Source organism: Ambystoma mexicanum, chromosome 5q, assembly GCF_040938575.1.
Source record: "Ambystoma mexicanum isolate Mex_15411 chromosome 5q, UKY_AmexF1_1, whole genome shotgun sequence".
Classification (NCBI taxonomy): Eukaryota; Metazoa; Chordata; class Amphibia; order Caudata; family Ambystomatidae; genus Ambystoma; species Ambystoma mexicanum.
Genome location: NC_090933.1, coordinates 151,599,835 through 151,627,661, shown reverse-complemented (window position 1 = coordinate 151,627,661; position 27,827 = coordinate 151,599,835).

The following is a 27,827-nucleotide window of genomic DNA, read 5'->3' as shown; positions in this document are numbered from 1 at the left end:
AGGAGTGACAGCACTAGAGGGGGGAGGAGCAACAGTGCAAGTGGGTAGGAGTCACAGTGTATGGGGTGGGGAGGAAGGACAGCCAAGGGAGGGAGAATGGACATTGCGAGGGAGGAGAGACTGCATGGGGAGCAGGAAGGACAGCGCAAGGGGGAGGAGTGATAGCACAAAGGGGAGGAACATCAGCACAAGGGGGAGGAGCAACAGCATAGGTGTGTAGAAGAGGCAGTGCAAGGGGGAAGGAGGAACAGCACAAGGGTAAAGGAGGGACAGGGCAATGGGGAAAAGGGGCAAGGGAAGGGGAGGGCAGCTCAAGGGATGGGACAGCACAAGGAGGAGGAGGAGGGACAACACAAGGAGGGAGAAGGAAAAGCACAAGGGGCATAGCGTAAGGGGGAGGAGGGCCAGTGCAATATAGGGAGGAGGGACAGCACAATGGTGGAAGAAGGAGCGATATTGCAAGTGGGAAGGAGCGATAGTGCAAGGGGGAAGGAGTGACAGTGCAAGGGGAAGGAGTGACTGATAAGTGGAAAGGAGCAACAGCACAAGGTGTGGCACGTGACAGTGCAAAGAGGAGGAGGGACAGTGCAGCAGGGGAGGAACGACAGCGCAAGTGGGGAAGCATGACAGCACAATAGGGGTGGTGCAACAGCACAAGGGGAGGAGGCGTAACAGCGCAAGGGGGAGGAGGGACAATGCAAGTGGCGGAGGAGCAACAGAGCAAGAGGGGAGGAGCAATATTGAAAAAAGGGAGAAGGAAGGAAGTTGAACAGCAGAAATATGTGAGGAGGGACAGCTCAAAGGGGAGGAGGGAAAGCGCAAGCACGGAGGAGGGCCAGAGTAAGGGAGTGAGGATGGACAGTGCAAGGGGGAAGGAGCAAAAGCACAAGGGGGAAGGAACAACAGTGCAAGGGGCAATAAGCTGCAGTGCAAGGAAAAAGGGTAACACCACAAGGGTGGGGAGCAGGGACAGGATAAGGGGTGGGTTGGAGGCACAGAGCATGGGTGGGAGAATGGACAGCACAAGGTGGAGGAGGGACAGCACAAGGGAAGAGGAGGGACAGCACAAGGGGAGGAAGGACAGCACAAGGTAGGAGAAGGGACATCACAAGGGGGATAGGAGCAACAGCACAAGTGGAGAGTGTCATCTCTTGGTTATATGTATAATTGCAGCCTTTGATTGTAGTCCTATATTTGCAATTTGATCTCAATGTGATTATTTGCAAGAACACCTATACGTTGGAAATGTTACTGCACCAATCCAATGAACTACAACCTGTAAATGTCCTCACAACTTTGTTTATTGGAAAGGTGCAGTAACACAGGCAATATACAGATGTCCTCACAAGAAATCACATTGTGCTTTCCTATGAGGACATTTCTATATTGCCAGTGGTACTGCTCCTCTCCAACAATCAACAACAGAGCTGTAGAGTGCCACGAGCTTCAGGGCAGTGGAGCAATTCAAAGTCATGGCAGCATCGACGTGTGCGTGCCTGAAAGGACCCAGGGAGGGTCTTACCTTATCATCAAGCCATGTTGGAGCTGCACCTGGACACCTCCCATGGTAGGGAGAGGGGGCGCAGTCCCATTCCAGGGACTGCTGCTTTGTCGATGTGCGGGATGGAATAAGTTACTTACCTTTAACTGTTGTTCTCCAGCATGGGTCTGGCATGGGAGCAGGAAAATATGAAACAGAAATGGAAACTGGTGGTGAGCATTTGTCAGTATTGCACCTCTCCCATGAACTATGACTTACAGATGTCCTCACAACTTATTTTACTGGAGAAGTGCAGTACTACTGACAACATACATAAGTCATCATAAGAAATCTGAGCTTTCTTATAAGGGCATCTGTATGTTGTCAGTGGTCATCCTCCTCTCCCAAAAATATCTTGTATGGTAATAGTATCCAGAACGGGAAAGCTACATGTATCCCAACAGGGCCAGGAGAGTAGCCCACATAAAGCCCAACTCCCTCTGGCTGTGGAAAGAAAGATCCCTATGCCATCCCAGCTTTGAAATTGACACAGTCACATAACATGGTACAGAACTCTCCATTGGTATAAAATAAGTTAAACAAGCCACTGTTGATCATGTGCTTAGAGACAGGTCCCCTGTATTAAGCATGTTATATAAGAAGAACAAATTCATGAATTATGTTTGTATACTGGAACAAGAAATAACATTTAGTGTGTTGGACGACTATACCACAGCCTTTCCAGTTGTCATACCAACCACAACATTAGATTTCTGGCACCCCTTTACTCTCTCTCTTCTCTGTAGCAAAGGTGTTGGATTTTAGGAAACATTTACAAATTATCAAGCACCATCTGATGCATTCTACAAGATGGCAGAAGGCGTGCACCTCCTGGACCTGGTTCTTCAGCTTGACTTCACAGCAGGTTCAAGTAACCAGTGTATTCTAAGGAAAAAAATGCCATAACAATCTCAAGAATCCTGTGGAGGTGAACGGGGCCCTCAGTGACTCTTCTACCCATTGCATTGGCAACTCTGGCTCATTAAAAAATATGTTTTTCCATTGGCAATGATGCAAGGTTTAGAGTGGTAAATCATTCAGTTTAGTATGTGCTTATCTTGTGTACGCCATTTTTCCTTTTGTACTCCTGGTCTGAGGTCTGTGTTTTAAAATGTCACTTCCCCTTCTTCTCTGGCGCCATGTAGTATACTGCCTTGTTTTTGATAGCTAAGGAGTCTTGTAGTGGCCCACCAAGATTTGGTGCTGCTAAGCAACCATAAACACTTTCAATGGTGAAATCCGCTGGTAATTTAGCTCCCTGATGCAGTTCAGCGATCAATTTATTAAGATAAAATACACCCCGACAGACTCTACCCTCTCTCTCAGACCAATCAGGTACATCGTATCTTGCAGTGTTTTTACATCTTGTTTCAATCTCTTTGTTTTAATCGACCAAGCTGATTTCATTGCAGAAAACTCACCATTGTACTGCATTTGTGTGAAACAGGGCTTCCAAACTGCTTGCTTGCGATTACCGCGCATATGTGGAAGTAGAGGAAGTTGGGACCAGGAAGTAATGGATAGTGGGTGTGCGAGGTAAAGAGGGCAGCCCATGCTATTTGGTGTGAGAGATGGGCGAATTGGAGGATGGGGTTGGGGAGAACGGAATGGTGAGAGTGAAGAGACAGGTTTTGCTGGGGTGTTACTCTCAGGACACATGATTGGGCTGAGGGAGAAGGGTAGTGGAGGGGTCAGGGGTTGCATGGGTGTCTGCATCTTTTTAAATGGAGAGAGAAGGGGGCATGGACATGAAAAGATGTTTCCCTGCAGCGCCAAAATCCGACCCAGGCAATAGGGCTTGGATGAAGTCGGCTTGCGGGGAATCACTGTAGATCCATTTTAATGTTTGATTGAATTGTTTTTAGTGAAATTGAGCATGTTCTCAATGTCTTGGGTGCTGCCTCTCAGGTCTGTAGGGTATGATTGCATATTGTCTCTGTGAAGCAATGCCTTCCACTTGCACGGTATGTTTGGAGTGACTGCTTTTCAGTTTAGACAAGAATTTCTATATGAGCAACTGGGGAGTTTGATTTATTTCCTGCACAAGCCTTTGGTGCCATATCCACTTTGTCACCTTGTTCCTGATTGAAAGCGAATAGCTGCAGTGCAAAGCTCCCCTTGTGATTAAGCTTTTTCTGCTTTGTCATTACTAACACTAGGATTACATTCCATGGAATGCCTTTGGTGTTTTATGCTGCTATCGAGTATATGCAGAATATCTAGGTTTTATTAGCAGACTCTAGTGGCGTACAATTTTGTATAATAGAAATAGTAAACACATGCATTCAGGGTCGATAACAGTGGGCTACAAGGTGCACACAGGTCATCTATCATATCCCAAAGGAGCGCAGCATCAGTGTTTGTATATCACAGGGTGTCCATTCAGCATGCCACAAGGTACTTAATGAGCAGAAGCAGGTTAAAGCTTTATAACAGCCTCCCTCCCCCCTTAAACTTGAGGAGAACCATCTCCGGTTCCATAAGCACCTCAAAACCTTTCTCTTTGCTTCTGCCTTTTCTCCTCCTCTCCTCTGCTGACCTCCTGGCTGAAATCTGAACTACACTGGCTACCTGGACACCCTCTGATCTCGGGCCCAGGTCCCTCCCCTGCCAGTGTCTCACAGCTGCACTGCCTCCCCGGCAACCCCCAAACTTGGGGACTGTTTCTGTACCCCTACAGCCCCCCTACCAGCCCCTGACACCTGATGTCCACACTTACCCTTGCACTTGCCACTTGCTGGCCGCTACTTACTCATTGGTATCTTCTTGTATTGCACTGCCCCCCTTCCCACGCACTTGCACGATCTGAATGACACCTGGCCTAGTAGGATAGCTGTCTGTCCTCCCTTTGTTCCCCTCCCTTGCCTCGTCGCGCCTTGAAGCACTTGTGCATAGGCATGTTATAAATGCCATATCATATCATATATGCTCGTTAATGTCCTGGATAGGCCCATGGCCATTTATGCAGCAGGGCATGGGGAGTTGAAAACACTGTGTTCCCTAATAAATCCTTACCAATGACAAGAATTGCACACCGTCAGCGTGCACCGCGTATTCTGAGCTTCCCAGCTCACTGTTCAGATTTGCTATGTTCAGCCTGCTGCGCAACGCCACAGGAGATCACTTGTGCCACACTGCGGCAGTGCACTCAGCAGGGTTCCAGTGGAGGCTGCACTTTTTTCAGGGGTTTACTATGCTCCGCACTTATCCATCACAGTGCACTCCCCCAGGGCAAAGAAATGAAGGAACAGCTGTATGTTGGCTTTGAGTCCCTCGTGTGGCAGACTCCATCCAAACAGGGCAGAAAGGGCAATCTACATGCAGGCCAACCGGGTCAGGGAAATAGCCCAAATATAGCCCAACCCATTCTGGCTGCGAAAAAAAATGTTCACTAGTCCACCCCAGCTTTGAAAGTGACACAGTCATAAGGCATGTTAAAGAAGCTACTATTAGATTACTTTGGAGTAATGGAACAATAAATAACATTTAGTGCGTCGGCCGATTATGCCACAGTATTCCCAATGTTCATGTCAACCACAAAGCCAGCTTTCTGGCACCCCTTTACACTCTCTCGTCTCTGTAGCAAAGGTGTTAGTGATATTCTGATGGCTGTTCCATCAAAATGCACTAAAACCAAAAAAGGGCTCTGTGAAGGACAAAAGAAATATCAGGATTATCTTAAATCTTGCATAACCTGTTCCTTTATCGGTGTGTGGCAGATTTCTGCAACCTTTGGCTTTCCAGGTGTTTGAACTACGAATCACATAATCCCATACTATTGACTATGCTGCAAGAATTCATAGCAGTTGGTGTCCGAAACACTGAGAGAGTGAAAGTTTACAGACCCCTGGTGTAGGGGCAGTTAGGAAAATGATGCTGCTAAACCAACCTCAGGCATTGCAGACTATATATTTTTTTTTTTAAAGTATTTTATTGGTTTTTTCAAGAAAGTGAGAAACATTACAAACTTACAAGTGTGGTAATAAAAAAACGATACAAAAAAAAAAAAAAAAAAAAAGTAACGTGAGAACAACCAAAACGACAGCAGTCTACGTGTAGCGTTAATTATGAGATGTTTGGTGGCAAGTAAAAATTATAGTTCCGATGTTACAGGAAGCGAGGGGAACAGATTCGGGTAATTCCATCTCTGTATCAGTATGAAAAATCGGGTGTTGTAGGACGCTACAGTCCCTCAGGGAGGCTTATAGTTTGCCTTGAAGCGCATGTCACTCAGGAGGGCTTTCCAGGAGTCCAGGGTCCCACTTGTGGCTTCTCCGCTGGTTGTGATCCCGTCTTGCCAGGCCCTGGTTTCAGCAGTCGTCCATCTCGCCAGTTCGCTCAGCCACCGAGCATGGCTGGGGCCCGCTGGAGTCTTCCAGGCCATCGCTATTGTTCTCTTGACCAAAATGCATGAGATGTCCATTAGTTTCACCAAATGTTTAAATTTGCCCGGTCTAGGATATATACCTACTAGGCACTCACCGGGCATCCAGTCGTATCTTACCATGCCAGCTTCTGCGCAGGATTGTTTGGCTTTGAACCAGAGTGATTTCACTTTGATGCAGGACCAGAACATGTGGCTCATATCTGCCTTGTCATTTCCGCACCATGGGCACGTCGGGGGTATTTTCGGGTTGAATGTGGCAATCCTGTGGGGAGTCATATATGTCCGGTAAAGGACATTCAGCTGTATTTGTCCGAATCTGGAATTCCGGGACACTTTCTTGGGGTAAATCAGTGCTCTCTCCCATTCCTTGTCAGTAAGTGGTGATTCAAGATCTGCCTCCCATTTCGCCTTCAGTGCCTGACCTTTGGGGTTAGGCTTGTCTATGAGTCTGTTGTAAAGTCTGGAAACTGGTCTCCAACCATCTGAGAGGTCGTGCATTTCCTGTAGCAGTGGGTCTGGGTTGGGCTCTTCCGGCCAACTGTTCCACTGCTTCTTAGCGATCTGTTTGATCCTGTGGTACCAGAGGAACTGGCCCTTGGATAGTCCTTCAATGTTCTGTAACGACTCGAAGTCCCTGAATTCCCCATCTGTGAACATGTCTCCCCATGTATATATGCCTGCTTCCTCCCATCTCCTGGGCGTGGGAAGTTCCGCCTCTGACTTGCACACATCCACCATTATGGGGTTATCCGGTGAGTACGGATGTTTCACTTGCCTTATGTGACAGGCCCTGGCCCATATCTGCCTGCCCAGTTTGACAATCAGCGGAGCTTCGGGAGGTAGCCGAGGGGGAAACCATAGAGTTTCTTTGGGTATTAAGTTTGTGGAAGATTGCCTGAGTAGTTCCAGTTCGGCCGATGTGTCATCAGACAGCCACTTCGTAATGTGACTGAGCTGGGCCGCCAAATAGTAAAGGTGAAGGTCTGGGAGTTTTATTCCACCTTCCTTATGTGGGAGAGACAGCGTGGCCAGTGTGAGCTTGTGTCTGCGCGGACCCCACAAGAAGTCCTTGATGATGGCCTCTAGTGTCTTGAAGAAAGGCGGGCGAACGTAGTGGCAAATATTGGCAAAGAAGTACAGAAATCGAGGAAGGATTATCATTTTGGCAATCGCCGCTCTACCCACCATTGACAGTGGTAGTTTGGACCAAAATTTGATTGAACGCCGAAGGCCGGTGACTGCTGCTATAGTGTTATGTTCGTGTGTGAGTAGCGGGTTGTGACCCACATTGATTCCCAGGTACCGGAACTTGTCAGGTTGCCACTGTATTCCGATAGGCGGGAGGTCGTCTACTGCAATGCCCCTCAGGCTAGCTAGGGGGAATGCAGTTGATTTGTGTCTGCTGAATCGTATCCCTGAGTACTTTGCATAATTGTCGAGAACTTCTAGCGTTGTGGGTGCGTTGAGCTCAGGGTTCCGCAAGTAGAGAAGTACATCATCCGCGTATAATGAGATTATATTGTAAGCGTTGCCCACCTTAATGCCCGCATCAAAAAACTGTTGGCGAAAGTATATGGCTATTGGTTCTAGGCCCAATATATACAGCATGGGCGAGAGTGGGCACCCCTGTCTCGTGCCCCTTTGTATTGCCCAGGATCCCGAGACAATTCTGCCTGTTTTAACCCTTGCCATTGGCGAATTATAAAGTACCTGGATCCATCTGATGAAGCCCGCACCAAAGCCGAAGCCCCTCAAAACCTCCACAAGCCACTCCCAATAGATAGAGTCGAAGGCCTTGATGGCATCAAGTGACAGTATCGCCAGGTCCTCCTCTCGGTCGTGGGTTTCGGCCATGATGTGTTGTAGTCTCCTGAGGTTGGCCGTGGTATTGCGTCCTGGGACGAATCCATTTTGATCTTCGTGAATTATGGATCCTACCACTCTGGCGAGTCTGTTGGCTAATATGGAAGTGAGGATCTTACTGTCGTAATTCAGCATGGCCAAAGGTCGATAAGAATCACAATCGGTGGGTGACTTGTGCGGCTTGAGCATTGGAATAATTATGGTCTCTTTCATGGTGTTGGGCAGGACGCCATTTGTGTAGGCTTCTTGATAAACTTCATGCAGGATGGGGGTGAGTATGGGTTCGTAGGTCTTGTAGAATTCGGGCGGGAGACCATCACTGCCGGGGGCTTTACCATTAGCGAGCAATCTGATGGCCGCTGTCACATCTTCGGAAGTGATTTCTGAGTCCAGTTCCTCCCTCTGCTCGCTGGAGATTTGAGGGAGGCCTATCTCCTCCAATGTTTCGATTAATTCTGCGGCGGGCACCTGGGACTCGTGGGCATACAATTTGGAGTAGAACTTAGCAAAAGTCTCGTTGATCTCCATCTGCGTCTTGTGTGTTACTCCTTTTTCGTCCTTTATCTCCGTTGGCAGGTGTTTAGGGTGTTCCCGCTTGCAGAGCCAGGCAAGCAATCTGCCGGGTTTGTCAGACTCGCTGTGGGATCTGGCGGTATGTGTTGCGAAGTCAAATTTCTCCAGTCTGACCCATGATTCCTGACATTTTATACGGGCTGTTTTAAGGATCTTCTCGGACTCTGGAGAAATGTCAGGGGCGGACTCTAGTCTTGCGATCTCTAATTCCTGGGCCTCGAGAGAGGACTGTAGTTGTCTGCGGGTTCCGCCCGCTCTTGAAATGATTTCTCCCCTGGTAACTACCTTCATGGCCTCCCACAGTGTGGACCAGGTAGCCACCGATCCCTTATTGATTTCGACATATTCCTCTAGCTTCTCAGCAAGGTCCTCTCTGAACTCCGGATCATCCAACGCTGCTGTAGGCATCCTCCACATGGGAATTGGAGGTTTGGGTCCACGCAGCTGCCAATGCATGGCGAGCGGGGAGTGGTCGGAGATCGATCTCCCCAAATATTCAGTGGATGTGGCCAGTGGAGATTGTTCCTTATCAACAAACAAGTAGTCGATCCTTGTGTGGACGCCATGTGGAGCTGAGTAGTGTGAGTAAATTCTGGCCTCTGGATGTTGCACTCTCCAGATGTCTACCAGGTTGAGCTGGTCGAGTGTTTCCGTCAAGGAGGTGGATGCGGGATTGCTTGGCTGAGGAGGAGGGCGCGATCTGTCCTTGCTTAAGTCCATGACGCAGTTGAAGTCTCCCCCCCACACGAAGGTCCTGCCTCGGTGTTGTGCCAGTCTAGCACTCAACGTGCTTAAGTGTGACGGGATTCCGTGCTGCGGAAAGTATGTGTTAATGAAGCACACTGGGGTTTGTTCTATGGTGCCCCACATTGATGTATATCTCCCTTCGTTGTCAGAATCCCAGCCTTCTAGCTGGAAAGGCACATTCGGGTTCACCCATATCAGTACGCCTCTCGCATATTTGGAGTAAGGAGACCCCCTCGTGATCCCATCCCATCGATCTGTTAACTTAGACATGGAGTCCGCTGTAAGGTGGGTCTCTTGTAATAGCGCAATCGAGACCTTCTTCCTCCTGAGGTAGGACTGTACGCGGTTCCTTCTGACGTATGAAGCCATTCCCCTCACATTCCATGTCATCACAACAAGTTGCGACGCCATCGGATCGGTGTTCTGAATTCGTCTTGGAGTTCTGGCCCGCTGGCCCGGTGGTACGACGAGCCACAGGTGGCGTTCTGCGGGCGGGGGGCCCCTGGTTCATGAAGTCTTGTGTCGTAACTTGCCACCATCTTGTACTTTACCAACATTGATGATTCGTAGACTGCAAAACCAACTAAACTAATGATATAACACAAACTGGTGCGCCCAGCGACTACAACACTGTCGCGGTGCTCAGGCGCTCTCGAGCCGTCTGAACCCATCCGGGAATCGGGCGCGAGCTGGGTCGGGCGGTGAACTGGCCCAATTGGATTTTCTGCTGGGGGTAGGGTTGGTGCGAGGCGGCAGGGCCGTGCGAGGGCCGCTTCCGTAAGTTAAACTGTTGTTTGGATTACCTGCTGGGGTCCGGTTACTGGTGGTGCGAGGAGACTCGGGACTTAATCTTCATTCCGAGGGGGATCCTTGCCATCGGCTAGGTTATTATCTTCTAGCCACATATTGGCCGCCTCCGGGTTTTCGAGAAATATCGCTCGCCCATTATGAACAACTCTCAGGCGCGCGGGGTACAGCAGCCTGTATTTAATGTCCAGTTGGCGAAGCTTCGCCTTGATCGGGACGAATGAGTTCCTTTCCCTCTGCACTTTCTGGGTGTAGTCGGGGTAAATAGTAATTTTTGAGTCCCCCCTTTCTATGGGACCTGCTTCCCTGGAGTGCCGTAGGATGGTTTCTCTATCTTGAAAATTCAATATTTTGGCTATTATTGGCCGTGGATGCGAGCCGGGGGGAGGACGTCTCTGGAGGGATCTATGTGCCCTTTCGACCGCAAAGCCTTGGGTTAGTTTTCCGGCCCCGATCTCTTGTAGCAGAAGGGTTTCGACATAGGATGTGGTGTTTAGGCCCTCTGTTCCCTCCGGGATACCCAGGATCCTGATGTTCCCCCGTCTGGCCCGTCCTTCGGCTTCCTCCACCCTTTCCTCCAGGAAGGCGACCCTCCTCTTTAGATCGGAGACTTCGGACTTCAGGGTTGTGGTGGCCCCGGACAGCTCCGTCGTGGAATTCTCGACGGTCGTTACCCTCTCCGTCAAGTTGCGGGCATCCTGGCGGATGAGTTGTATGTCCATTTTGAACTCATCAATCTTGGAGTCAATGTGGGTTCTCAGTGAGGCAATGGCATCTAATATCTGAGAGCGATTGTCGTTGACCTCCCCTTCGTTCGGATGAGTGTTTTCGGAGAGGCTAGGTCTGGACTGGGTGGAGGTCTTCGCCTTGGTCGAGACAAAGGAGTCCATGGTGGCGGCCCTGCTCTTGTTCTTGGTGGCCATCTTGAAGCCGCTGGACGTAGATCGCCGAACCTGCAGGGGCAAGTGCGTGCCCCGGGCAGCCGAGTCGGGGAGCCAAGTGCAGGCGGCTCAAGGGTGCGTTGGTGGTCAGGGGCCCACCAAAGGGTGTTATGTAGGCTCACGCACCTTGAATTTTAGGGCCCCCGAGTGCTTCAGCTGGAATCAGATCGTTCGGGTGATGGCCGTGGGGCGGGGTGCTGCTTCTCAAAGGTGGCGAGTTTCTCTTTATGTGATGCCATCCACGTGGTTCCTCCCCGGCAACCCCCAAACTTGGGGACTGTTTCTGTACCCCTACAGCCCCCCTACCAGCCCCTGACACCTGATGTCCACACTTACCCTTGCACTTGCCACTTGCTGGCCGCTACTTACTCATTGGTATCTTCTTGTATTGCACTGCCCCCCTTCCCACGCACTTGCACGATCTGAATGACACCTGGCCTAGTAGGATAGCTGTCTGTCCTCCCTTTGTTCCCCTCCCTTGCCTCGTCGCGCCTTGAAGCACTTGTGCATAGGCATGTTATAAATGCCATATCATATCATATATGCTCGTTAATGTCCTGGATAGGCCCATGGCCATTTATGCAGCAGGGCATGGGGAGTTGAAAACACTGTGTTCCCTAATAAATCCTTACCAATGACAAGAATTGCACACCGTCAGCGTGCACCGCGTATTCTGAGCTTCCCAGCTCACTGTTCAGATTTGCTATGTTCAGCCTGCTGCGCAACGCCACAGGAGATCACTTGTGCCACACTGCGGCAGTGCACTCAGCAGGGTTCCAGTGGAGGCTGCACTTTTTGCAGGGGTTTACTATGCTCCGCACTTATCCATCACAGTGCACTCCCCCAGGGCAAAGAAATGAAGGAACAGCTGTATGTTGGCTTTGAGTCCCTCGTGTGGCAGACTCCATCCAAACAGGGCAGAAAGGGCAATCTACATGCAGGCCAACCGGGTCAGGGAAATAGCCCAAATATAGCCCAACCCATTCTGGCTGCGAAAAAAAATGTTCACTAGTCCACCCCAGCTTTGAAAGTGACACAGTCATAAGGCATGTTAAAGAAGCTACTATTAGATTACTTTGGAGTAATGGAACAATAAATAACATTTAGTGCGTCGGCCGATTATGCCACAGTATTCCCAATGTTCATGTCAACCACAAAGCCAGCTTTCTGGCACCCCTTTACACTCTCTCGTCTCTGTAGCAAAGGTGTTAGTGATATTCTGATGGCTGTTCCATCAAAATGCACTAAAACCAAAAAAGGGCTCTGTGAAGGACAAAAGAAATATCAGGATTATCTTAAATCTTGCATAACCTGTTCCTTTATCGGTGTGTGGCAGATTTCTGCAACCTTTGGCTTTCCAGGTGTTTGAACTACGAATCACATAATCCCATACTATTGACTATGCTGCAAGAATTCATAGCAGTTGGTGTCCGAAACACTGAGAGAGTGAAAGTTTACAGACCCCTGGTGTAGGGGCAGTTAGGAAAATGATGCTGCTAAACCAACCTCAGGCATTGCAGACTATATATTTTTTTTTTTAAAGTATTTTATTGGTTTTTTCAAGAAAGTGAGAAACATTACAAACTTACAAGTGTGGTAATAAAAAAACGATACAAAAAAAAAAAACAAAAAAAAAAGTAACGTGAGAACAACCAAAACGACAGCAGTCTACGTGTAGCGTTAATTATGAGATGTTTGGTGGCAAGTAAAAATTATAGTTCCGATGTTACAGGAAGCGAGGGGAACAGATTCGGGTAATTCCATCTCTGTATCAGTATGAAAAATCGGGTGTTGTAGGACGCTACAGTCCCTCAGGGAGGCTTATAGTTTGCCTTGAAGCGCATGTCACTCAGGAGGGCTTTCCAGGAGTCCAGGGTCCCACTTGTGGCTTCTCCGCTGGTTGTGATCCCGTCTTGCCAGGCCCTGGTTTCAGCAGTCGTCCATCTCGCCAGTTCGCTCAGCCACCGAGCATGGCTGGGGCCCGCTGGAGTCTTCCAGGCCATCGCTATTGTTCTCTTGACCAAAATGCATGAGATGTCCATTAGTTTCACCAAATGTTTAAATTTGCCCGGTCTAGGATATATACCTACTAGGCACTCACCGGGCATCCAGTCGTATCTTACCATGCCAGCTTCTGCGCAGGATTGTTTGGCTTTGAACCAGAGTGATTTCACTTTGATGCAGGACCAGAACATGTGGATCATATCTGCCTTGTCATTTCCGCACCATGGGCACGTCGGGGGTATTTTCGGGTTGAATGTGGCAATCCTGTGGGGAGTCATATATGTCCGGTAAAGGACATTCAGCTGTATTTGTCCGAATCTGGAATTCCGGGACACTTTCTTGGGGTAAATCAGTGCTCTCTCCCATTCCTTGTCAGTAAGTGGTGATTCAAGATCTGCCTCCCATTTCGCCTTCAGTGCCTGACCTTTGGGGTTAGGCTTGACTATGAGTCTGTTGTAAAGTCTGGAAACTGGTCTCCAACCATCTGAGAGGTCGTGCATTTCCTGTAGCAGTGGGTCTGGGTTGGGCTCTTCCGGCCAACTGTTCCACTGCTTCTTAGCGATCTGTTTGATCCTGTGGTACCAGAGGAACTGGCCCTTGGATAGTCCTTCAATGTTCTGTAACGACTCGAAGTCCCTGAATTCCCCATCTGTGAACATGTCTCCCCATGTATATATGCCTGCTTCCTCCCATCTCCTGGGCGTGGGAAGTTCCGCCTCTGACTTGCACACATCCACCATTATGGGGTTATCCGGTGAGTACGGATGTTTCACTTGCCTTATGTGACAGGCCCTGGCCCATATCTGCCTGCCCAGTTTGACAATCAGCGGAGCTTCGGGAGGTAGCCGAGGGGGAAACCATAGAGTTTCTTTGGGTATTAAGTTTGTGGAAGATTGCCTGAGTAGTTCCAGTTCGGCCGATGTGTCATCAGACAGCCACTTCGTAATGTGACTGAGCTGGGCCGCCAAGTAGTAAAGGTGAAGGTCTGGGAGTTTTATTCCACCTTCCTTATGTGGGAGAGACAGCGTGGCCAGTGTGAGCTTGTGTCTGCGCGGACCCCACAAGAAGTCCTTGATGATGGCCTCTAGTGTCTTGAAGAAAGGCGGGCGAACGTAGTGGCAAATATTGGCAAAGAAGTACAGAAATCGAGGAAGGATTATCATTTTGGCAATCGCCGCTCTACCCACCATTGACAGTGGTAGTTTGGACCAAAATTTGATTGAACGCCGAAGGCCGGTGACTGCTGCTATAGTGTTATGTTCGTGTGTGAGTAGCGGGTTGTGACCCACATTGATTCCCAGGTACCGGAACTTGTCAGGTTGCCACTGTATTCCGATAGGCGGGAGGTCGTCTACTGCAATGCCCCTCAGGCTAGCTAGGGGGAATGCAGTTGATTTGTGTCTGCTGAATCGTATCCCTGAGTACTTTGCATAATTGTCGAGAACTTCTAGCGTTGTGGGTGCGTTGAGCTCAGGGTTCCTCAAGTAGAGAAGTACATCATCCGCGTATAATGAGATTATATTGTAAGCGTTGCCCACCTTAATGCCCGCATCAAAAAACTGTTGGCGAAAGTATATGGCTATTGGTTCTAGGCCCAATATATACAGCATGGGCGAGAGTGGGCACCCCTGTCTCGTGCCCCTTTGTATTGCCCAGGATCCCGAGACAATTCTGCCTGTTTTAACCCTTGCCATTGGCGAATTATAAAGTACCTGGATCCATCTGATGAAGCCCGCACCAAAGCCGAAGCCCCTCAAAACCTCCACAAGCCACTCCCAATAGATAGAGTCGAAGGCCTTGATGGCATCAAGTGACAGTATCGCCAGGTCCTCCTCTCGGTCGTGGGTTTCGGCCATGATGTGTTGTAGTCTCCTGAGGTTGGCCGTGGTATTGCGTCCTGGGCCGAATCCATTTTGATCTTCGTGAATTATGGATCCTACCACTCTGGCGAGTCTGTTGGCTAATATGGAAGTGAGGATCTTACTGTCGTAATTCAGCATGGCCAAAGGTCGATAAGAATCACAATCGGTGGGTGACTTGTGCGGCTTGAGCATTGGAATAATTATGGTCTCTTTCATGGTGTTGGGCAGGACGCCATTTGTGTAGGCTTCTTGATAAACTTCATGCAGGATGGGGGTGAGTATGGGTTCGTAGGTCTTGTAGAATTCGGGCTGGAGACCATCACTGCCGGGGGCTTTACCATTAGCGAGCGATCTGATGGCCGCTGTCACATCTTCGGAAGTGATTTCTGAGTCCAGTTCCTCCCTCTGCTCGCTGGAGATTTGAGGGAGGCCTATCTCCTCCAATGTTTCGATTAATTCTGCGGCGGGCACCTGGGACTCGTGGGCATACAATTTGGAGTAGAACTTAGCAAAAGTCTCGTTGATCTCCATCTGCGTCTTGTGTGTTACTCCTTTTTCGTCCTTTATCTCCGTTGGCAGGTGTTTAGGGTGTTCCCGCTTGCAGAGCCAGGCAAGCAATCTGCCGGGTTTGTCAGACTCGCTGTGGGATCTGGCGGTATGTGTTGCGAAGTCAAATTTCTCCAGTCTGACCCATGATTCCTGACATTTTATACGGGCTGTTTTAAGGATCTTCTCGGACTCTGGAGAAATGTCAGGGGCGGACTCTAGTCTTGCGATCTCTAATTCCTGGGCCTCGAGAGAGGACTGTAGTTGTCTGCGGGTTCCGCCCGCTCTTGAAATGATTTCTCCCCTGGTAACTACCTTCATGGCCTCCCACAGTGTGGACCAGGTAGCCACCGATCCCTTATTGATTTCGACATATTCCTCTAGCTTCTCAGCAAGGTCCTCTCTGAACTCCGGATCATCCAACGCTGCTGTAGGCATCCTCCACATGGGAATTGGAGGTTTGGGTCCACGCAGCTGCCAATGCATGGCGAGCGGGGAGTGGTCGGAGATCGATCTCCCCAAATATTCAGTGGATGTGGCCAGTGGAGATTGTTCCTTATCAACAAACAAGTAGTCGATCCTTGTGTGGACGCCATGTGGAGCTGAGTAGTGTGAGTAAATTCTGGCCTCTGGATGTTGCACTCTCCAGATGTCTACCAGGTTGAGCTGGTCGAGTGTTTCCGTCAAGGAGGTGGATGCGGGATTGCTTGGCTGAGGAGGAGGGCGCGATCTGTCCTTGCTTAAGTCCATGACGCAGTTGAAGTCTCCCCCCCACACGAAGGTCCTGCCTCGGTGTTGTGCCAGTCTAGCACTCAACGTGCTTAAGTGTGACGGGATTCCGTGCTGCGGAAAGTATGTGTTAATGAAGCACACTGGGGTTTGTTCTATGGTGCCCCACATTGATGTATATCTCCCTTCGTTGTCAGAATCCCAGCCTTCTAGCTGGAAAGGCACATTCGGGTTCACCCATATCAGTACGCCTCTCGCATATTTGGAGTAAGGAGACCCCCTCGTGATCCCATCCCATCGATCTGTTAACTTAGACATGGAGTCCGCTGTAAGGTGGGTCTCTTGTAATAGCGCAATCGAGACCTTCTTCCTCCTGAGGTAGGACTGTACGCGGTTCCTTCTGACGTATGAAGCCATTCCCCTCACATTCCATGTCATCACAACAAGTTGCGACGCCATCGGATCGGTGTTCTGAATTCGTCTTGGAGTTCTGGCCCGCTGGCCCGGTGGTACGACGAGCCACAGGTGGCGTTCTGCGGGTGGGGGGCCCCTGGTTCATGAAGTCTTGTGTCGTAACTTGCCACCATCTTGTACTTTACCAACATTGATGATTCGTAGACTGCAAAACCAACTAAACTAATGATATAACACAAACTGGTGCGCCCAGCGACTACAACACTGTCGCGGTGCTCAGGCGCTCTCGAGCCGTCTGAACCCATCCGGGAATCGGGCGCGAGCTGGGTCGGGCGGTGAACTGGCCCAATTGGATTTTCTGCTGGGGGTAGGGTTGGTGCGAGGCGGCAGGGCCGTGCGAGGGCCGCTTCCGTAAGTTAAACTGTTGTTTGGATTACCTGCTGGGGTCCGGTTACTGGTGGTGCGAGGAGACTCGGGACTTAATCTTCATTCCGAGGGGGATCCTTGCCATCGGCTAGGTTATTATCTTCTAGCCACATATTGGCCGCCTCCGGGTTTTCGAGAAATATCGCTCGCCCATTATGAACAACTCTCAGGCGCGCGGGGTACAGCAGCCTGTATTTAATGTCCAGTTGGCGAAGCTTCGCCTTGATCGGGACGAATGAGTTCCTTTCCCTCTGCACTTTCTGGGTGTAGTCGGGGTAAATAGTAATTTTTGAGTCCCCCCTTTCTATGGGACCTGCTTCCCTGGAGTGCCGTAGGATGGTTTCTCTATCTTGAAAATTCAATATTTTGGCTATTATTGGCCGTGGATGCGAGCCGGGGGGAGGACGTCTCTGGAGGGATCTATGTGCCCTTTCGACCGCAAAGCCTTGGGTTAGTTTTCCGGCCCCGATCTCTTGTAGCAGAAGGGTTTCGACATAGGATGTGGTGTTTAGGCCCTCTGTTCCCTCCGGGATACCCAGGATCCTGATGTTCCCCCGTCTGGCCCGTCCTTCGGCTTCCTCCACCCTTTCCTCCAGGAAGGCGACCCTCCTCTTTAGATCGGAGACTTCGGACTTCAGGGTTGTGGTGGCCCCGGACAGCTCCGTCGTGGAATTCTCGACGGTCGTTACCCTCTCCGTCAAGTTGCGGGCATCCTGGCGGATGAGTTGTATGTCCATTTTGAACTCATCAATCTTGGAGTCAATGTGGGTTCTCAGTGAGGCAATGGCATCTAATATCTGAGAGCGATTGTCGTTGACCTCCCCTTCGTTCGGATGAGTGTTTTCGGAGAGGCTAGGTCTGGACTGGGTGGAGGTCTTCGCCTTGGTCGAGACAAAGGAGTCCATGGTGGCGGCCCTGCTCTTGTTCTTGGTGGCCATCTTGAAGCCGCTGGACGTAGATCGCCGAACCTGCAGGGGCAAGTGCGTGCCCCGGGCAGCCGAGTCGGGGAGCCAAGTGCAGGCGGCTCAAGGGTGCGTTGGTGGTCAGGGGCCCACCAAAGGGTGTTATGTAGGCTCACGCACCTTGAATTTCAGGGCCCCCGAGTGCTTCAGCTGGAATCAGATCGTTCGGGTGATGGCCGTGGGGCGGGGTGCTGCTTCTCAAAGGTGGCGAGTTTCTCTTTATGTGATGCCATCCACGTGGTTCTAGTTGTAGTCCGCGTTGCATAAATTGGGCCAGCCGAGGGGTAACGGGGTCAGGTGCCTGGGGGCCTGTGTCGATTCAGCGTCAGACAGGGGTCGCCCCCCCCGGCCTTGTTGCCAATCCCCAAAGCGCTCCGTCAGGGGACGCTGGTTCAGGGGCTGCGTGAAGCTGTGCCAGGCGCCATCTTGGATCAATGCGCGGCGGAGGGGAGGGTGGGATCCGGAGCCCACCGTCCCTCACGGGGGCTCCGAAAATTCCAACACTCGAGTAATTCCCAATGGGGAGCACTTCCCCCACCGATGCGTGCTTTTCCGCTGGCTGCAACCACTCTTGTACCGGAGAAAAAGGATCAGGAAGCGGCGTCTCGGCCGGAGCCCGGCAGATCAGCTTCTGCCCTCCATCGGCTCCAAGCCACGCCCCCCGATTGCAGACTATATTAAAGACATAGGGAGTCCTTACGAGGTTGGAGGTAACCATGCCGCAATTTGCGGCATAGTTACCTCCTTACCGGGTACCGGGTCTGGGTTCTTCAAATGAGGACTTACCGGGCCATTCCAACCTTGGAGGACCCGGTAATTCCTCATTCGAGGAACCCGAAACCGGTACATCCCCATTCCCATTCGAGCCCTCATAGTGCTCAATGGGAATGGGGAGGGAGCTAACAACGGGCCCGTTAATAACAGTGCCCGTTGTTAGCTCCCTGGTCTGCTAGCGGGACCCGCTAAGGGCACCTGGTTTTACCAGGCACCCTTTGCAGGTCCTGCGAGCAGACTCGTAATAGGGCGGTAAGGAGTTAATGGCGCCAGCACCATTAACGGCACCGTTAACCCCTTACCGCCCAGCTCGTTATGACCTCATAGGATGAATCTATGCCAGCTAAACGGAGGCGGTCAACCTATCAGGTATTAGAATAGAAGGAAAAGAAGTCCTTCTGGGACAAGGTCCAAAATATCTTCAGCTATCCCTCTGCAATACCTCCCCTCTCAAGCTCCTCTACCTCTAGCTCCCTCAGGGTCAATCGTTTTCCAAAGAAACAAGCTAGGGGTAGATCTTTGTCTTCGGCTGGGGCCTCCCTCTGGAACAGCCTCCCTGCCATTCTAAAACTTGAGGAGAACCATCTCCGGTTCTGGAAGCACCTCAAGACCTTCCTCTTTGCTTCTGCCTTTGCTCTTCCTCTACCCGGCTGATCTGTTCTCTCTTGGTACTGTGCACCTGGCACCCCTCTGTCCTCTGGGCTCAGGTACCTGTGCACCCTGCCACCCTCCGGCACTGCCCCCGGGCCACCCCTTGCACTGGGGTCTGTATCTGTATCCAAACAGCCTCCCGTTTTTCTTCCTGCACTTATCAGACCTACCCTGTCTGCTGCCTTAAACCCAGCACTTGCCAATTGCTGGCTGCACTACCACTGTTTGTTGCCTTTATTATTTATTTATTATTATTTTTCTGTTTCTCCTTTGCTCTGCACTCTCCACTTCTCCCCCTTCCATGCACTTTTCCCCTCCCCCTCTCCCATGCACTTGCGCTTTCTCAATGTCACTGGGCCTAGTACGATCGTTGTTTTGTTCTCCCCTGTTCCCCTCCCTTGCCTTGTCACGCTCTGAAACACTTGTGTACGAGCGTGATAGAAATAAAATATCAATATCAATATCAATATCAATAACAGTAACACAGCATTTTTGATTTTTTTTTATTGTGTACTTGTTTAAATACAGACCTTAGACACATTATAAAATATACAACAATACACAATTCAATTCATCAGAACAATTTCATCGATCCAATTATATATACTTTTTACAATTCATCTCAATACAATCAAATCCAAATAATACAAAAAAGAGTATACAAATCAGTTAAAACTTTTCTAGATATTTTAAAAAATTAAAACCAAATTTGATAAGCAGCAGAGGTGACAACTAAAGATGCACCTGAAAATATTGTACTCCACGACAATATGTAAGTATATGTCGTATAGTTTCTATATCCTGCGTACAGAGCCTGCAGAAGCGTTGATCTCATATTATGCCATGCTAGTATCCGAATATTTCGTAGGTAGGTAGTTGGTTAAATCTCATTCTGAGCATAACGTTTCTAAGTGCAATATTATTACACTTCATCAAATACTTTAACGGATGAGGGGAAATAAAATCTGTGAGATACATAATAAGCATATTTATGTGTATCTGAAAGCCTGCTTATTAGTAAACCTCTGTCCCAATAGCTAACTTTTTGCTTCAAGGTCTTAATCGCAGAAGTAATGGTTAAGGGATCTTCAATAATAAAATCAATCATCCTAATAAAAGCAAGGATCGCACTCTCCCATTCACCAAAGGCTTTAGTTTTAGGTTTTAGTTTCTTTGCCATATCAGTAAAACAACTCAGGGATGGTCGCCACTTAAATTCAATATTCAACAAATTCAAATAAAAAAACCAGCACGTTTGACCCACAAGGCAGGTTATAATGGCAACATTCCAATCTTGCAGCTGATAATTTCAACGGGAACACATTTTGGAAGACCCAGCAAATACCTCCTGGCCTTGCACTCTAAATAGTGAATCCAATGTGTTTCAGAGTTGAATAGGGCTTGCCTACCATACAGGATTCTTTGCACAATGCAGCTTCTATATAATTTAGCAAGTGCTGTGAATAATAGCCACCCCTGTGAACAATAAATGATTTAATGATTCTAACTTTTTAAATGTCTTTGACGTCACATGACCTGCTTCGCATTGTCAAAGAGTCTGTGGTACCTCTCTGTTCCCTCTCCTCACCTGAGTCTTCAATAGAGTTGTCTGATACCTTCTTATTTTGGTTCCTTTTAGTTTCCTTTGGTTTCCTTTCCTTTTTCTCATGCAAATAAGGGCCAGCTCCCTCGGAGGCCACCGTGACCTGCAGGGAAACAGAATCAGGTTGAACACCAAGGAGCAAGCTCCCAAATATTTCCAGGGAAAAAGCCTGATGTGGCAGAAGAAACCCTCGGTGTGATTTCAGTTCTGGTTTGTCAGAAGAGATGATATCTTGAAGTAATATCCTTTTGGAATTTTAAATGGTAGGTTATGCTTCTTTCCAAAAACAAAACTGCGGCTGCGATTCAATCAAAAGGTACCACCACTGGCGTTCAATGGCAAGGGTATTGTGCTCCTGCTTCTTAACAGAAGTGGGCACAGCGGTGCCAGAACTTCCCTTACTGAATCCTGCCGTAGATAGGAAGTCCGGCAAGATAATGGAGACAGGAAGTTAAGACACAGAACGGTCAATAAACTGATACATGGGAAATATGACCGGAAGCACAAAGGTGTGCGAGAAGAGAGTCTCACAGAGAAGGGAAAAACGAAAGACAGAACTGTCAGGTCCAATGCGGAAGAACTAATGTACGTGATCCATAACCACCACAGAGGAGATGACAAAAAAACATAGAAAACTGAAGAAAGATTAAACGAGCTAAGAGGAATATAGAAAGAATAGGAGTCCAGCGAGGCGCTGTGATAACGAACAGAATAGGATAGAAAGATACAGTCAGATACCGGAAATAAAGCAAGGAGTAAATAAGAGTCAGTTAAAGCGTAAGGGAGAAACAGCGAGTACCACAGAACCAGTAAACAAAGCAAACCGATAATGTACGGAACAAAAGATGGAAATTAGTAGGAAACAGACAGAAATAGATCAGAAAGAACGTAATCAGAAGTAGACGGAAAGGGGAACGAAGAGAGAGCAAGCAAAAAGTAATACAGGAAAAGCAGGAGCAGAGCACTAGTACGCAGTATACGCCCAACAGTGAGGGTCCTAAACGGATGCAATGAGAAGCGTATCGGGAAGTAATCGCCTATATCCTTGTGGCGGCCATTTTAAGGGTAAACTAGACCGCTGCAACCGGTTAGAGCGAACAATACCTCCCAGTCTCCACTGATGCCAGCGCTTCCAGGGGCGAAGCGTGACACGCATCTTGAGATTCATTGTAGAGTTTTTTTTTTTAAATATATTTTATTAGTTTCATTACAAACAATAACAAAGAGTAAAACAGGTATCAGTGGTGATGATTGAGCATATCAGAAGAAAAGTTAAATCACCAACTGTCCCCCTCCCCACCCTCCCTCCCCCCAAGACCACAGTAAGTACTAAGTTCGTCAAGAGTCCATGCTCGGGTCGCCTTCCACAGCTATCTCGCTCTCCTGTGATTCAGGGTACAACAAGGGTACACTTAAGGCCACCCAGCGGTGTAGCTCTTCGCTGGAGTCAAGCCTCTGCACTTGGATCGCAGTCTCCCATGCCGCGGTTTCCACAGCGATCCACTTTGTAAGGTCCCCCCACCATAGGGGCATAGGTGGGCCTTTGGTGCTCTTCCACCCCATGGCAATGCGCCTTTTGCCAGTTATGTAAATAAGGTCTCTCATCCTGTTGAGAGGTTTGTTCTCCCTGCTGCGCCTAAACCTGCCCAGGATGCATGCCGAGTGCTCGTCCACTTCGATGTCAATGTCAATGTCTGCACCGGCCACTTTATCCCTCACTTGAGTCCAGAATTCTCTAATCACTGGGCATACCCAGAACATGTGGGTCATGCCTACCTTGGGCTCGCAGCATTTGGGGCATGATTGGGTGGTCGCACCGGTGAATCTGGATATGGCTTCCGGGGTGAGATACGCTCTGTTCGTGACGTACAGTTGAATGAGCTGTAAGCGGGCGTTCCGTGAGATTTTTTTATGGTAGTGGGTTATATCGCCCCAGGCTTTGTCTTCGAAAACCAGATTCAGTTCGGTTTCCCATTTGTCTCGGCATCTGAGGTCTTCTTTGGTGGAGCCCCATAGTAAGGCCTTGTAAATACGTGAGGTTTCGTGGCCCCCCTCGGCGGCATTAAGAATCGTTTCAATACATTTGTTTTCGTCCCTCAGGTCGCCAGCGACAGGCCACCTGCTAGTTAGGGCCTGTATGACCACTCTGTGCAGTAGGAATTGCCCGGCCGGGAGGCCAGTGGCGTCACTAAGGTCTGGGAAGGCTAAAACCGTCTGCTCCTGGATCAGGTCCCCAAGCGTGGCCACCCCAAGGGGCTCCCATTGTGTACGGGTCTCAAGTTGCCCCCAGGAATGGTTGGACATGAGTGCTGCAATGGGGATCTGTGGGGGGTATGGGTCTTCAGACCCGACCAGTTTGCAGGCCCTTTTCCAGAGTTGGAGTCCCAGCTTGACGAGGTAAGGGCAGTGTTCGAGAGCCCCCCTCTTGGTCCACAGCAGATCCCTGAGTAATAGCTGGGGGAGGGCCGGTTGAAGGAGGCAGGTGTCTGTTGTGCTCTCGTCGGCCATCCACGGCACAATGTGTCTCAGCTGGCTGGCTAGGAAATAAAGTTCAAAATTGGGGATCTTCAGCCCACCCCTCTCGTATGGTCTCTGAAGGGTCTCCAACGCCATCCTATGCCTGCCTCCCTGCCAAAGGAAGCCCCTACAGAGCTTGTTGCGGTCTTTAAAGAACGCCCCGGGGATGTAGATTGGAATGTTAGTGAAGTAGTGCAATAGGCGGGCGTCATGAGGGCTGGAGGCTGGAAGCTTTGGTCCCGATGGAAGCACCATTAACATACACATTACGTCGCCTCCTGCGCCGTTCTAGTAGTTACGTTTTGTGGCATTCATAACGAGGTTAGCCACGCCCCCTCAGTGCGTTGCAACAATCTTCGTTTCCTCGCTCCACTGAAGCCGTTTACTTCAGTGCTCCTAGCGTTTCCAGCCTCGGATTCTCCTTCCCTCCTGTGTCTCCTTTCCCATCTGATTCTTTCCCACTTTGCCTACCAGACTTTCAGCTCCATTCGTTCATCTGTATTTTTCCGTGTTACCTTCCGTTTTTTTTTTCCCAGGCTTGCGTTTGGTCTATCCCTATAGCTTTTCTTTTCTACCGGCATCTTTCTGCCATCTTTACCACCTCCTATTCTTTCCCCCTGCTCTCTGTCCTGTGCTTAAGTATTTCACGACATTCGGTTTTCACTCTTATCTCTAAAGGCTCCGGTTTCATCACGGCTCGGTGAGTTTTTTCCGTGGAGATTGGGGGTATCCTTTCTCTTAGTCCGTTTTCTTTCCTTATTCCTTTCTTTTCTCTTCTGCTTATGCAATTTCTTCTGTTATACTCGTTTCGCCTGTTTGCTTACCTGAAGCCCCTCCTCCTAAGCTTCCTGTGTCACCGGCTTGCCTTCCATCTGGATACCGAGTGGTTTTTGAATGCTTCAGCCCCTGGTAATACAGTCTGCAGACTTGGGAGACTCCTGCCCAGCCTCTGCTTAAGGACATTCTTGGAAATCTCCGGCCCAACCTTTGTTTAAGTACTGTTTGCGGAATCTCAAGACCAAGACTTCGGACATTCCTCTTCCTTCGGTCTCGGAGTTCAATACTACTGGGGTTTTTTATGCCACTGGCTTTTTCCCCCATATTGGGCTGTAGAGGGAAGTGCCATAAATTATTGCAGTCTGTTTCCTAATAGCAACCATTGTGGCGCATTCCCGAAACAGACCCTATCTCTTCTCTAAAAAAGGAATTTCCGAAGAGACAACAGAACTATCTGGATCGGAATTATCCTCCAGTGAATCAGACCCCGAGATACAGGTGAGATCCACTCTTGACAGATTGCAACACCCAAAGATGGCCACGGCAGAACAAGTCCAGGAGCTAATAAACTCTGTACAGAACTTTTCCCTCGAACTGCAGGGAGTTAAGGCAGAAAATGCAGTTCTCCGTCAAATGGCAGTCGCTAGAGAAGCCCACCAGGCGGATTTACCACCATTGTCCTTGGCAGCGGGAAAGTTTGATGGCTCACCCAAAAAGGTTAAGGAGTTCCTGGATGCGTGCATGATATACTTTACCTTCAGACCTACTACTTACGCTCTAGATCGCACTCGTGTAGGATTTCTCATATCCAACATGATCAGAAATGCCCTCGCGTGGGCAACTCCGTTGGTCACGTCCAACAATCCTGTCTTACAAGACTATAACGCCTTCATAACCCTGCTACGCCAAACCTTTGAAAGACAAGAGATCGGATTTTCTGCAGGAGAAGCCTTGTTTGATATTAAACAAGGTTTGATGGACCTAATGTCCTATATTTCTACCTTTAAGAAGCTGGCGGCGGAAGTGGGCTGGCCAGACACAGTGCAATACATGGCTTTCAGAAGAGGTCTCCATGACGACCTGAAAGACGAATTGGCACGAGTTCCTAGACCGGCGACGTTAACCGACTTGTATACTCTAGTCCTGCAGATAGATTACCGACTCATGGAAAGACGATCTGAGAAAAGGAAAACCCAAACTCAGACATCTTTGATCCCTGGACCGTCACCTACTTCCACCCAGGGGTCACATCGCTCCGGCAAAGAACCCATGCAGATTGGTACGACCAGCGGTCCTCTTTCAACCACAGAAAGAAACCGACGGAAGGAAAAGGGTTTATGTATGTACTGCACGTCGGAAGCACACCTCCTCAGGGATTGCCCGGAGGTTCCTCCGAGACGTCGGGGAAACGACGGACCCCGGTCTTAGAAGGAGCCACTTACCGGGGTTCAGCGGAAGGCTCACATTGTGCTCGGACATCAGGAGAAGACGCCCGACTTATGGTCCTTCAAGTGTCACTCCAGTGGAAGAATAGTCCCAAAAAGAATGCCTTAGCCCTCATTGACAGCGGGGCGGCTGGTAATTTCTTAGACATCAATTGGGCTAAACAAGAAGGTATTCCCCTTGTAGCTAAAACAGAGGAACAAAAGGTGGAAGGGGTGGATGGCCGTCCCTTATGTTCGGGACCTATTGTACAAGCTGCAGTCGACATCAAGGTATGCATCTCTCTTCATCAGGAAACCCTCACCTTTGATGTGATAAGAGCAGCACATTTCCCCATTTTATTGGGAATCCCTTGGCTCCGCTAACACAATCCTGTTATTAACTGGTCCCTCAACACCTTAAAATTCGACTCTGAGTTCTGTTTCCAACACTGCTGCTCTTTTAAACAGACGGAAGCAACTGTTATCTCTAGCCCATCAGGAACTTCTGGTTCCCTTCGGGTTCTTAACATTCACCCCGTTTTTTATGAGTTTGCTGATGTGTTTGAAGATAGGATACCCAAAGACTTGCCCCCTCATCGGTCCGAAGATTGTGCTATCGATCTCATTCCAGGTACTACTGTACCCTTTGGACGTATGTTTTCTTTAACCTTACCAGAAAAACAAGCATTGGGGACATACCTAGACCAAAACCTCCAAACCGGATTGATTCGTCCGTCTAAGTCTCTAGCAGGGGCTTCCTTATTCTTCATAGCCAAGAAGGACACAAGTGAACTACGCCCATGTATTGATTATAGGGGCTTAAACAAGATCACAGTGAGAGATCGCTACCCGATGCCTTTGATAAAAGATATCTTGGAGGCAGTTGAAGGGTCATGTATATCAGCAAGCTAGACCTTAGGGGTGCTTATCATCTCTTAAGGGTTAAGGCTGGGGGCGAATAGAAGACGGAATTTCGTACACCCTTTGGGCTGTATGAATATCGATTAATGCCATTTGGCTTAGTCAATGCCCCTGCAGCCTTTCAGAGGTTTATGGACCGTCTTTTTGCTGATCTCTTATTTTCTCGGTTATAGTGTACTTAGATGACATCCTGGTCTTTTCTTGTAACCCTGTTCAACATCAGGTTCATCTCACTGAGGTCATGGAACGCTTGAGACGCCATCAACTCTTGGCTAAACCGGAAAAATGTGTGATTGCAGTGCCTTCGGTACCCTATTTAGGTTTTATCCTATCGGAACATGGTATCGAGATGGATCCCAAAAAGGTCTCAGCTATTCTCTCCTGGCCAGCCCCCTCTTCTGTAAGGGAGGTATAGGCCTTTTTGGGTCTTTCAAATTTCTACAGACGATTTATCGTCAACTTTTCTGAACAAGTTCTTCCGATAACGGCTCTACTCAAGAAGGATATTCCCTTTGTTTGGAATCACAACGCAGAACAAGCGTTCCTAGGATTAAAAAAGGCGTTTTGTTTGGCTCCTATTCTCAAACAGCCAGACCAACGAAGGCCCTTCGTTGTTGAAACTGATGCATCTTCAGAGGCACTGGGGGATGTTCTCAAACAAGAACACAATGGTATGGAACACCCAATAGCCTATCTCTCTCGCACGCTTACGCCTAGCGAGAACAACTACTCTGTTATAGAGAAAGAGCTCCTGGCCATTAAGCAAGCATGTTCAGAATGGAGACATCTCCTCCAAGGGTCAAGACATCCATTTGAGATTTGCACAGATCATAGCAACCTCAAGGTGCTACAACAAATGGAGTGTAAAAATACTCGACAAGCCCGATAGGCTTACTTCTTCGCCCAATATGATTTCTTTATTACTTACCTCCCGGGCAGCAAGAATGTTCTAGCGGATATTCTGTCTCGTAGCCCCTCCAGTTGGGTCAATCCACCCTTTAAGGGGGAACTTTTGTTACCTGAGGTCCGAATCGTCCATACCATCTCAAGATTTTTACAGGACGTTAGGGAAGCGACTCCGGTTGCTATGCTACCTCTTTCCAAGCCGGTTCAGGAGCAATTAATCAAGAAAGAAGGACTGTGGTTCTACAAAGGAAAGCTTTTCATTCCTAACACCAAGTTACAGTCACGAGTCCTTCATTGGGGTCATGAATCACGGATCGCTGGTCACAAGGGCTTAACAGCTACTTCCGACCTAGTCAGACGAATGTTCTGGTGGCCTAACATGCTGTCTGACATTAAACTGTATGTATGTTCTTGTCCTATCTGCGCCAGGAGCAAGGGTCTGACTTCAAAACC